The sequence below is a fragment of the Perna viridis genome, chromosome 4 (genome assembly GCF_037379345.1).
Source record: "Perna viridis isolate PV_CMFRI_1.1 ecotype Kerala chromosome 4, ASM3737934v1, whole genome shotgun sequence".
Taxonomy (NCBI): domain Eukaryota; kingdom Metazoa; phylum Mollusca; class Bivalvia; order Mytilida; family Mytilidae; genus Perna; species Perna viridis.
In genome coordinates this window covers 39,580,496-39,592,934 of record NC_142448.1, presented here as the reverse complement: position 1 = coordinate 39,592,934, position 12,439 = coordinate 39,580,496, and the positions used below count along the sequence as shown (strand labels likewise).

General features: G+C 31.1%; 1 long non-coding RNA gene across 1 annotated transcript; it reads right to left on the bottom strand.

Annotated features, from left to right (window-relative positions):
• Positions 1-43: 43 nt before the first annotated feature.
• Positions 44-7,788, bottom strand: LOC148620034 (uncharacterized). The gene is made up of 2 exons (XR_015921691.1): positions 7,733-7,788; positions 44-255 (listed from the first exon to the last, which is right to left on the bottom strand). It is a non-coding gene; the product is annotated as an uncharacterized LOC148620034 (long non-coding RNA).
• Between the last annotated feature and the right edge of the window lie 4,651 nt (positions 7,789-12,439).

The following is a 12,439-nucleotide window of genomic DNA, read 5'->3' as shown; positions in this document are numbered from 1 at the left end:
GTAAATGAGTACAATGCCATACATAACAGGAATTATTTTTATCTTGAGGAGGTAGACTTAGGGTAAGGGACATAACTCTCGAAATCAATGATATGTTTGTATTATATTCAATTTCACCAAAGTCTATCAAGCTTTCATTTGAAACAGAATGAAGTCAGTCCAAGTTACTTTGATGCTTACATGACATTGAAGTAAAATGGGGAATACAAACATTCCAATAATTTGTAAGAGTTATGTCCCTTACCTTAGGTCTACCTCCTTAATAAGACAAAAAGACTATTTCTGCATCTGAATCGCCCAAGAGTAGATGTATCAAGTAGTTAATCCTTTCACATTTAAAGGATGTCATAAGAATAGACAATCAATCTTTTTGAAAAGGATTCAACTGAAGTGAGTAGCAGTGATTCGGCATCCATGATAGAAAGGTAATAAAGAATGCTACTCCTTTTAGTCTTAACTTATATAATTTATAATGTCTATGTAGTATTGCCGTAGGACTTTGCTTAAGTATTTAAGTTGACTTTATTTATTTTTGGCAGCATAAATTGTACATTTATTATTTTGATTGTGATATTTATTTCATTACATTTAGAAAATATGTCTGTGATTTTTTTTTTCATACGAATGTTCCCCCTTTCAGTTTTTACAAAGTTAAGATTTATAGATATATATTCTTACTGTGTTCACCTTCTATAAACAATTGTATTCACAGTTTTTTTTTTCTGTAGTACTGGTGGTTCAGTATCTGTCAACTTAAGAATCAGGCAGAAAGTGATTTATTGGTAAAAAATTAAGATTTAGAATTTTTTTAAATTTGTTGTTTATTACATGCTCAAGAGTATTGAAATTAATTGTAAGTGTGATTTTATATGTTTTTGTTTATGGCAGTTTTGCCTTCTTAAAAGAGAGCTAACTGTTAATTTGTTTGCACATTCTAGTACAGAATGTTCAGTAATTGTACAGTACCTGAATTGATCCATGCAACAATAATTGTAATCATTCATTGATCACAGATCAGTCACCAGTCCATCAAACTGATCTGTTAAACCAGGGATCGCTTCCCTTTTACATCACAAGCTGGATGTCCGGCTTTTATATTTTATGGATTGGTACGTTTTGGTTTTCCATTTTTTATGCACATTTACTAACTTATATAAAATTCATATATCAATTAATTTACTTGTCTGTTTATACTATTTTTAATGATACAAAATGGTGATTTATTATGTATTTAAAGCTCAAGGTAAATTTGATATGGTACTTTATTTTAATCATTCCAATCAAAATGATGTTTACATGAACCCATCATCTATCATTTTACATACAAAACCATGATCAGATCGGTCAATGGTTTTTGGTCATTCATTGTTCATTCAATCATCTATCATTGATCCATCAAATAGTTGCAGGGATTTGTTCAGGGACTGTACAACTTCAAATATCTTGTATTGGAAGGTGTCCCATAAAAAATAATTGCAAATGCTATTAAAGAAATGCATAACTCTTACTTAAAGAATTAAAAAGAGAACAGAAATATTTAACTTTTTGTCAGATAAATAATCTAATTTCAATTTTGCAGAATTCTTATAAAGACTGATAATGTAGAAAGGTATTGACATACACTGTTTAAAATACTTTTTACATTTCAACTCTAGATGTATTGCTTTATATTAATAGATATTAATGTTACAGCATATTCAATGATTTTCAGTTGACAGAGATGGCAGTCCTTTTGATTAAGGAGGTAGACCTAGGGTAAGGGACATAACTTTTGAAGTCAGTGATATGTTTGTATCATATTCAATTTCACCAAACCCTATCAAGCTTTCATTTGAAACAGAATGAAATCAGTCCAAGTTAATTTGATGCTTACATAAAATGGATGTAAAATCCTTAATACAAACGTTCCAATAATTTGTTAGAGTTGTGTCCCTTACCCTAGGTCTACTTCCTGAAGTAACAATCCGTTGGTGTACTGTTTGTGGTAGTTTGAATGTATGTTTGATAGCAGTTTAAATCTCCTTCTCTGTCATCAGTTATTTGTCATTTAATCAATGGAAATTACCAGTATATGCACTTTAATGTATCTCAATATTTAGAATCTAGTCATCATTGCTAAGTTTATAGTTGTCTGAAACTGTGTGCAATATTAACAGGAATTTGCAATACATATATTAAGGCATGATCTTCTTCATCAGTTGTCAATGTCAATGGATACAAATAATTTAAATTGCAACTGACGAAGGTTGTATATATATATATTGCAAGTTTGTATTAATATTGTTTTTTTTTCTTCGTGAAGAGAATTAATGTTTGAATTTATGTCATTGTATGAATACAATATCTACCTTATATTTGTTGCAATATGCTTCAACACAAGCTTTATTATTACTCAGAAAATTGACAGAAAAATTATCTCAAAATTCTTTGATAATTTGTCTAACCGTTAACTATGTTTGTCTTTGTAAATTTCCATTTTTGCTAAAAGAAAAACATATCAGAACTTCCGATAATTTTCAAGTTTTCTGTCAAAACAAAAATTTTTGGTTCAAAATTTTGTCATAAGTAGAAATAAATGTTTCTGTGATATTGTCTTATACCTGATAACCTTTGGAACAGCTCTCCCTTACAGACAAGGTCTCATGTAGGGGATCTTCACTTAAAAGCAATTTTTTTATGTAAACAATCAGTTCTAAAGTATTTTTCACTGAAAATTTAGTAATTTTAAGTAAAAACTGCCTACAAATCTTACATTTGTATGTGAAAACCTCTGAATTTTTCATTGATTTTGTCCAAGTCTCCCCCTTATGTCCAAGGGTTAACAGGTAGTTTTTTTAAGGAGGGAGACATAGGGTAAGATACATAACTCTTAAAATCAGTGATATGTTTGTATCATATTTAATTTCACTAAAGCTTTTCAAGCTTTCATTTGAAATAGAATGAAATAAATCCAGTTTAATGCTTAAGTGAGGTTAATGTAAAATGCTAAATACAGACATTCAAATGATTTGTAAGAGTTGTGTCCCTTACTTTAGGTCTACCTCCTGAAGAAAAGCATTGAAATCAAGTGAGTATAGTAAATATGCCAGTTAATAACATTTATCTGTTTTCCATTTTCTATGTTGCTGGTGCACACTATGTGTAATTTTTTTGTTAACAGTGTCACAAATATTTGTCGTTATAGTGCAAAATTTGAATAACTTATAATAACAATAAATTCCTTTTAAAAATTAAATAGTGTATATTTACCAGCCATTTGTAAAGTTCTTTTTGTGATGAGAAATCAAGGGAACCAATATTCCAAAAGAATATTATCCAGGGATAACATCTAGACAAAAAAATAGGCACAAAAAACAAAGAACATGATATGACCAAAACAACATCATATATACTGAAGAAAATGAGCAACCTGACTGGGAGCATGAATGACATGCACAGGTAGGATAAACATTCTCTGCATTTTTACCAAAGCCTCTCAAGCTTTCATTTGAAACAGAATGAAATCAGTCCAAGTTACTTTGATGCTTAAATGAGTTTGATATAAAACGGTGAATACAAACGTTCCAATGATATGTAAGAGTTGTGTCCCTTATCCTAGGTTTACCTCCTTAATATAAACACTGGAGAAACATCAAGTCCTTTTTTGGTCTAATCATGAGGGTTACCATGTTCTATTGTGTTTGTAAATTTATGAATTGTTTTTCTCAACCAATGAAAATATATAATCAAGTCTAAACTACACTCCAACTCTAGAATTGATGCGGGGTTGCAAATTTGCGATTTAAATTTGGCCGCATCAGCGGGTTTGAACTCCTTCTCTTTTCTGACATCTATGGCAACACCGACAGCACTACGTCCAACGCTCTAGACCACTCGCCTAACTAGGCTATATAAAAATATAGCTTTTGTTAACGGAGGGATACGTCCTCGTAAGTAAATCTAGAGCGCCAACATTAGCACATGATGTAACTGAATAGGTCAACCTCTGATCAAATTGGTTACCAGTAATTTCAACATCATAACAATCGGGGCATTGGAGAGTCTGTTATTTTGTTTAAAAAAAAGCGAGTTGATATTTTGCAAAACATGTATTTAATTTTCACGAGTCATTAAACCTCATTCTCTACCATTCCTCAATAATATTTTGACCGGTTGATATTTAGTATGTTTTGGTGAAAATTCTAGCAAGGTCACCAATGGTGTCGAATGGACAATGTTAGAAACGTCACAATGTTGCTTTTGACCAATCGGGTTTTATAGATCATAGTGCTGTAAGCACTGGAGGTTTTTTATTCTTATGAAAATTGTAGCATGTACAAAACTTCAAAATACATTATCGAAGTGAAATAAAACTGATCACACATTTACATTTTTTATATTACTTAGAAACATTTTTTTCTCTAATATGCATAAACTGAATGTCAGTCTTTATTATTACTGATTTCTTTAGTATGAATTGTTCATCAATAGTTCAACAGTATCAAAATTCACTCACATTTACAAATTTTTTGCATTTCACCTTTTTCACAAATTTTTAAACTTCTCTAAAAGTTAACTTGCATTCATCTTCAAAAACTATATAAACTTAGTATTTATCCTACACCAAATTATACTCAAATAAAATCAATTTCAGCTTATGAACATAAGATCAAAACTAGACACTTTTTATCAATTTAAAATTTCCCGACAATTTTACTTGGTTAAAATCACTTCACTTCCTTATTATTAATCATAAAATATTGATTTTAGAACATTTTTAACACATTTAATTTTTCTTGACACATCACTATAGGAACTAAATACCCTAAATGCTATTTTATTACTTTAAACATCTTTCAAGGCCAAAAAGTAAATCTTCAATCGGTTTTAAGACTAGATCTTAATTTTAATTTGCAGAAATAATAGAATTTTATTGAGCTGAACAATTGCCAGAAAAATATTGATTGGTTATAAAAGGGATATTATAGGGTTATTAAATGGTTATTTTCATATTAATCCTGTATCATGTCCAAGTACAGTCGTATTGGGTTGAGATCACTTGTATTGGCCCGAGGCAAAGCCAAGGGCCAATACAAGTGGTCGAAACCCAATACGACTGTACGAGGACATAATACAGGATTAATATGAAAATAACCATTTTATGATCCCTTTATTAACTGATGACTTAAAATAACTTTTATACAGGGCCAGAATTAATACAGGGCATGTGCCCTGTATTAAATTAATACAGGGCAATTGCCCTGTATAAATTATGGTTGCTAAAACCTCCTGTTGTATTAAAGGGGCAATTTACATTGTATTTTAAGTCATCAGTTAATATCGAATGATATAAAAGGATTTACATTTGGACTATATTTTTGTGTATAGTTCAGAAAGGTATTATGATCCTGATGGATCAAAAACCCAAAAACCCAAAAATGATACAAAATCAAACAATGGCAAATTTTTCATATCACTACTTTGTATCACATTGTGCATAGTGTGATACAACAAATATCTAATCATCCAAGTTGATTAAATGAATAAATCATAGAGAATTAGAGTTTCGCAAATAGTACAAAAGATTTGATATTTTCCAGCCATGTTCATGAATTGATACCTGTGTTACCAATGTAAGCCAGGTCTAGCAGCTGCTTGACTCTGTCCCTCCCTCAATCCTATTAAATGGGTACTTAATTTAGGTAATCTGTAACTCAACAAGTATTGAACAAATATTATACAAACTTTGCATATTATTATTATACCCCCCCCCACTTCAAAATCAGAAGGGATATTGTGATAAGGGTGTCAATTCAGCCTTTTGTCTACCATACTTCCTTCCTCCCCCCCATTACACTGGGGTGTCGGTTCTGCCCTCTGTCTACCATACTTCCTTCCTACCCCCCCCCCCCCCCCCCGTTACAGTGGGGTGTCGGTACTGCCTTCTGTCTACCATACTTCCTTCCTCCCCCCTTTACACTGGGGGTTTCAGTTCTGCCTTCTGTCTACGATACTTCCTTCCTCCCCGTTACACTGGAGGTGTCAGTTCTGCCTTCTGTCTACCATGCTTCCTTCCTCCCCCTGTAACACTAGGGGACAAATCTCTTATCTGTTACTCCTCCTACACCACTAAATGGAATTTAATGGAACTAACCCAGAATCTTTAATATGTGTTCCCATAGTGCACCTCCTATTTTGGATTTTGATTCAAATCAAAATGGAGTTAAAAAGGTGCATGATATCAAGTGAAAGATTGGGGGTATCAAGTCAGTGAGCATTCTTCACATTTTTCTGACACAGTCAGTATAGTTTGCTTTTTACCCTTTGACCTTAAAGATGCTCTTCCATGGAAATGCAAGTCACCTGATCAAAATTCTGATAAAATGCTGATAACTCAGTGGCATTTGAAAAAAAACTATCCGAAATTGAAATTGCATGATGTGTTACTTCCTGATGAAATGTAGATTATTATAAGTAAAAAAGAACAAATTTTACTGCATCCACTATTTTTTTTTAAAGATAGTACATGTTTTAGTTATTATACAAATTGAATATGTGTACCTCCTATTAAGGTTGATTGATTGATCGTTGGGGTTGAATGCCTGAGCAGCAGTATTTCAGCTATATTCAGGCACCTTGTACATGTTTTCTACTTATATGTTGCTAAAAACAGAATAGGTCAACAGGAGCAATATTGTGCTAAAACAAAAATACATGGTCATCATCACTGTGTTGATTTTGGATGGCAACAAAAGTATCTAACATTGTACGCCTCATCTTTATAAACCACACACCAAATTCAAAATCAATCAATCAATTGGTAGCTGTCATAATTGTGGCGAATTTCAGTGGTACAGACGGACAGACAGACAAGGAGATTCAAAGTATAATATTACAGTGGTATATGTGGCACCTTATATTTGTATAATAGAAAACATAGTTGCAGTTACATTAGTCCATAAAAATTAAGAATGTCACAGTGATTCTTTTTGTCCAATTATTAAATAATTTAATTTGATTTGTAACCAGGTTTCTGATTGGATGGTTGTCTTCGAGCAAACCATGTTATTTTGTATAACCTGACTTGGTACTATTACATCATTAAGGTTGATTGGTCAGCAAACTGGGAATTAAATAATACCAACTAAAATACAGGTAATATTTTGATTAGGAATCAATTATCAATATTTGGACTATCATTTTATGGTTTTTAAATGTAAACTGCTGCAAACCACGTTATTTTGTATAACCTGTTCAAAAATTAAAAACATTCCTTAAATACATAACTAACTAAGACTAGAGACAAAATATTTAAGTTTGACAATAGATTTATTGAAAATATCACATTACAAAAGACAAGAAGTACTGCATATTTATTTTCAATAAAATAATTTTCTTACAAAGTTCTAACAACTTGTGACAACAAAGACTTTAGTAGTAGTCTACAAGCATGAAGAATAACCACAAAACAAGTACACTTAAATGTAATTTGTATGTGGTATGTGTACTCAAATGGAGTTCAAGTTGAAAGTAACTGGTTTTTGAAGGAGGTAGTTATAGGGTAAGAGACATAACTCTTGAAATCAATGTTATGTTTGTATTATATTCAATTTCACCAAAGAATATCAAGCTTTCATTTGAAACAGAATGAAATCAGTCCAAGTTAATTTGATGCTTACATAAGATTGATGTAAAATGCTGAATACAAACATTCCAATGATTTGTAAGAGTTCTATCCCTTACCCAAGTCTACCTCCTTAAATTTTCTTTTGTATCCTGGAGTTTTTCCTCAAATTTTTAACTACCAAGTAATCTGACTGCTTTAAAATTGAGTTGATAAGGAATATGAAGAAATCCTCAAAGTGAGATCTTTAATGAAACCTGGGTACAGTTTCATAAAGAATCTCAATTTAGGATTTTTCTCAAATCATTCTTCAGATCAAATTCTGACCAATCAGATCACATGAAATTGCAGATTTGACAATGAACTCAAGGATTTGAGGGAAATCTAAATTTGAGATTTTTTATGAATTAGGCCAGCCCTAGTACTCTCACTTGTTAAAGTTACCAGTACTGCTAAGAAACGGGCAGTAATTTTGTGTGTGTGAAAATGTTTAGATTTATTAAATGAAGAAAAAAATCGAAACTAATGACATGTGACAAGGCAATGAACAGATGAATCAAAGTTGAGAAATCTGAAACACTAATGTATCACAACTTATAGTTGCACAGTCTGAAAAAAAAAAAAAAAAAAAAATGAAATGAAAAAATAGGATCGTAATTCTAACTGCCGGATTCTTTCAAAGACTAGTATAAGGAAGTACAACTTCCAGATAAGAGTATGGAATATAAATCACAAAAGATGGTATGATTAATTGCACTGGCTATGACAAAAATATGAATTACAATGCAGTATTAAAACCCTACACTTAAAATTAGAACAGCTCTCCATGATATATGGCAAAGTCCCATAAAAAGGACGTTGAACCAACAGCTCTTACAAGGTATGCCCCATTGATATAAAGCCACACATCAAATTTAAAATGAATCCATCCATCAGAAATTCAAATAGATCTGGATGGATGGAAGAACAGACTGACAAGGTGAAACTAATATACCACCCACTTGTAAAAAAAGGATTTATAAAATTTTCATGATTTTTGTTATGTGTCAAAAATAAGTCCATGATTCATTAATATACCTTATTTTCATCTAGCTACTGAATAAAACGAAACTATGGAATACAGAAATTGTCATATTCTGTGTGTAAATTGTTCTTACTATGGCTGATTAGTTACAAAAATGACATACTTCAAAAAATATGGTCCAGAGTATTTTGACTACCAGTAATACCCTATCTAGATTACATAGATACATTTCACTAACACATTGTATGACTACACTCTGAACATGAAATGGACATTCATACAGTAATCTACATAGTAACAAGTATAAACAATATGGTTTATAATTGAAAACACAAAGACAGCACAAAAACAGGGGACATAACTAGCACAAACAGGGGAAACAATTTTCACTCAAGCAGACTCAGATAACAACAGTTCTAGTATAATAACTATGCCATAAAAAAACATTTGGCATGTTCATCAATGGTTTGACTGGTATATTAAGAGAAAAGATTGCAGACTGAAAACCAGTCAGGGAGCAACCACTTGATTTTAAAGGACCCCCCCACCCCACTCATATTCAAAAAGTTGCTCCCTTTACAAGTCAAACTTTTCTTCATTTGCTCTTGACAAACCAGTGTAACCTGAGGACTCAAAAAACTGAACAATACAAGTACTTTAAAATCATAGAATGCACAAATTTAAAATGTTTACACTGAAAAATACACCAGAATGAATGGATCTCATATCATGGAAATGTAAAATATACAATGGCACTGAATTTTTTTTTATCTACAGACCTTCAGCGGTAAAATAAGCACTAAATAACATTTATATAACCTACTGAAATACATAGGTAGGTCAATGATACATACAGTGAAAACTGTCAAAACTGAATCCTGGATAAACTGAAAACCTGTCTAAACCAGACACTTTTTATTGAAAGTCCCAATACAAATGCATTTTGAATCATTGCAAACCAAAGGTCTGTCTAAACTGAACTAGTTTTAAGTCTGATAGGGATTGGTTTCAACAGGTCTCACTGTATAAATAATATCATACTTTAAAGAAGGCGTTCACACAAATACCAGGCAGTGAGTGGCACATGACAAATTTCGTTTTCCAAATTTTTTCAACTACTGTGAAAGTACTTAAATTAAAAAAAAAATTGGTACCCCATGAACAATAGTACTTTCACAATACATTTTTTTTTGTATTTCATATCACAAACGCATCCTTTCTCAAAGTTGAATGCTGGTTTTTGATTGACTCCAACAAATAAAGAGAAATTAGTATCAAAGAAAAAATTGAAATTCATTGAAAAAGGGAAATAATTCTTTCAATTTGTGCAAAATTTGGTTATCTTCTTAGAGAACTTTAAAATCATTTTTTGAGCCATCCATTATCTTCATACTATTTGACATACATATGATGTATACATAACATTTAAACGAAAAAATTCAGAGGGATAAAATTTACCATGTGCCACCTATATCATAGGGTCTGCTTAATTTTTACATGGACAGCCTCTTAATATCAAAACAAGAAAACCAATGCTTCATTCTGTATACATGGCAGTTTTTTTGTGATCGAAAAAAAAAAAAAAAATGAACTGTACCAAACCGTTTTCATTTTTGGCATAATGAGTCTGAAGTTATACTTTTACATAGGCAAAATTACAAAAATTAAGTTTCCCTGCATGGTTACTTATTTTCAAGGGAGATAAAAACATGCTGATGTAGGTCAACATTTGAAAGATGGTAGGTACACAAAATATTGTAACTGTTCGATAGACCATTTGCTAGTTAGTGATTATTTGTCTTATTTCTAATCAAAACAGCATAAAGGGAAGTAATCTTTACAAGGATAAATATGCATTATAAACAATCCTCAATAAACAATTTTTATAAATACTGATGTTTAATTCATATTTGAAGTAATTTGTATATTTAATAAAATTTAGTAGTTTGAATAGCTTAGGGTAAAGTATAATCATTAGGAATATCCATCCCATCCAACTGCCACACAATTACTACTTGGATGTTTATAATGCATTTGACTCTTGTCTGAATTGTATAGCAAAAATGCTGTTGACGCAACTACAAAACTCAAGTTTTAACTAACTGGAAATGACCAGAAAGTATATAAATACAAAAGAACCTAGTAAATCAGCTTTTCAAAAGCAAGCAAGAACAGCTTAAGTTTCATGAAATTCAAGATGCCATGGTTTATACATCTGGAGAGGTGTTGGGATGAAATATAGATAAAATACACTTTTTGGATCATTCAGGAGACTGTATGTTTTTTTTTTCAAATGAGGGTTTATCGAGGCACTGAAAAATAACGCTCTTTCAACACCTTGAAAAATGGTTAATGGTGAAGATTGACCACTTGAAACAATAAAAACAGGTTGATAAATAAATTAGGTTTTCATGACTCAAGATAGCTACTTATTTATTGCACTAACCTCTTTTATATACTAGACTATACACCTTACAAAAAATCATGTTAACAGGCTGTCCATGTAAATATCAGGCAAATCCTATGATATGGGTGACACAAACTTAATTTTTTTCAACTGAATTTTTGGTTCAAATGTAATGTTTATATCATACCAAAAAAAAAATATGTCAAAGATTTTTTAAATTGACAATAGATGGCTTTCTGTAGAAAATGATTTTTAAAGTTCCTTAACAAAGCAACCAAATTTTGCCAAAAAAAATAATAAGGAGTTATGTCCCTTTTTCAATGAATTTCAATACATTATATATAATTTATTATGCTTCATCTATTGCAGTTAATCAAAAACCATCATTCAGTTTTGAGAAAGGATGTATTTGTGATAAAAAATAGATGAACTTTTTTTTTTTTTAGAAAAAATTGTCATGTGCCACCCACTGCCTGGTTTTTGCTTGGACACCTTTAAATTTTTAATCAACACACTATACATGTATCTTAAACAAGACCAAGTACATGCAAAAAAATTTAAACAATACACAAGGAGGATTGAAATAATGGTTTTTTTTTTACAATTATGGTTAAAATCAGAATGCAATACAGTTTCTGAATCAGTCAATTAGCACTTATATTTTGGTCTAACTGATGGAGATATTTTCCAGATTATGATAATTCATGTTTTAAAAAATGTGTCCACATAACATGGAATGCTCAAGTTAAGTCTTAAAAAAAAGTTCCTGTGTTTCCGGCAACCCAACCTAATTTTTTTATGGTATCAAAAATCAAAAACAAATATAATACAGATTTTCGGCATTTCCATCTTCAATTATTTACTAGAATTGCCTTGCTCTCCAATGTGGAGGTTGAACATTCATAAAAAATGAAACAACATGGTGTTAGCTACGAAAAGTTCAGTATTCACCTGTGCAGCTGTGTCTTATTTAAATAGATGCAGCAAAACTGGTAGGTTTCGATGTCCTGCAAACTTATAAATTTAAAAAAAAAACAAAACAAAATAACCTACATACAGACCGTAACTTTGAAGGAGATGTTACTGCAAACACAGAATTTTTTTAGGCCTAACCTATATGTAGAATGGCATGATGCCAAACCTAGCAAAATCACATTCCATACTACATGTACAGTAGATTGTTAATTTCATGACATTATAAAAATATACTATGCATGTGTTTACAAAGTTTCATTAAGATGGATCCAGCATTTCCATTAGAAAAAAGCTTTAAGACAAACCTGAGGAATGATGGAATGATAAACCAACTGTAAATCTACTTGATTTCTACCTCTGATGGGTAGTAAAAAATCAAATATTATGAAATTTTTGACTTTCTTGAAAACCGACTTTTTTTTAGATTTGG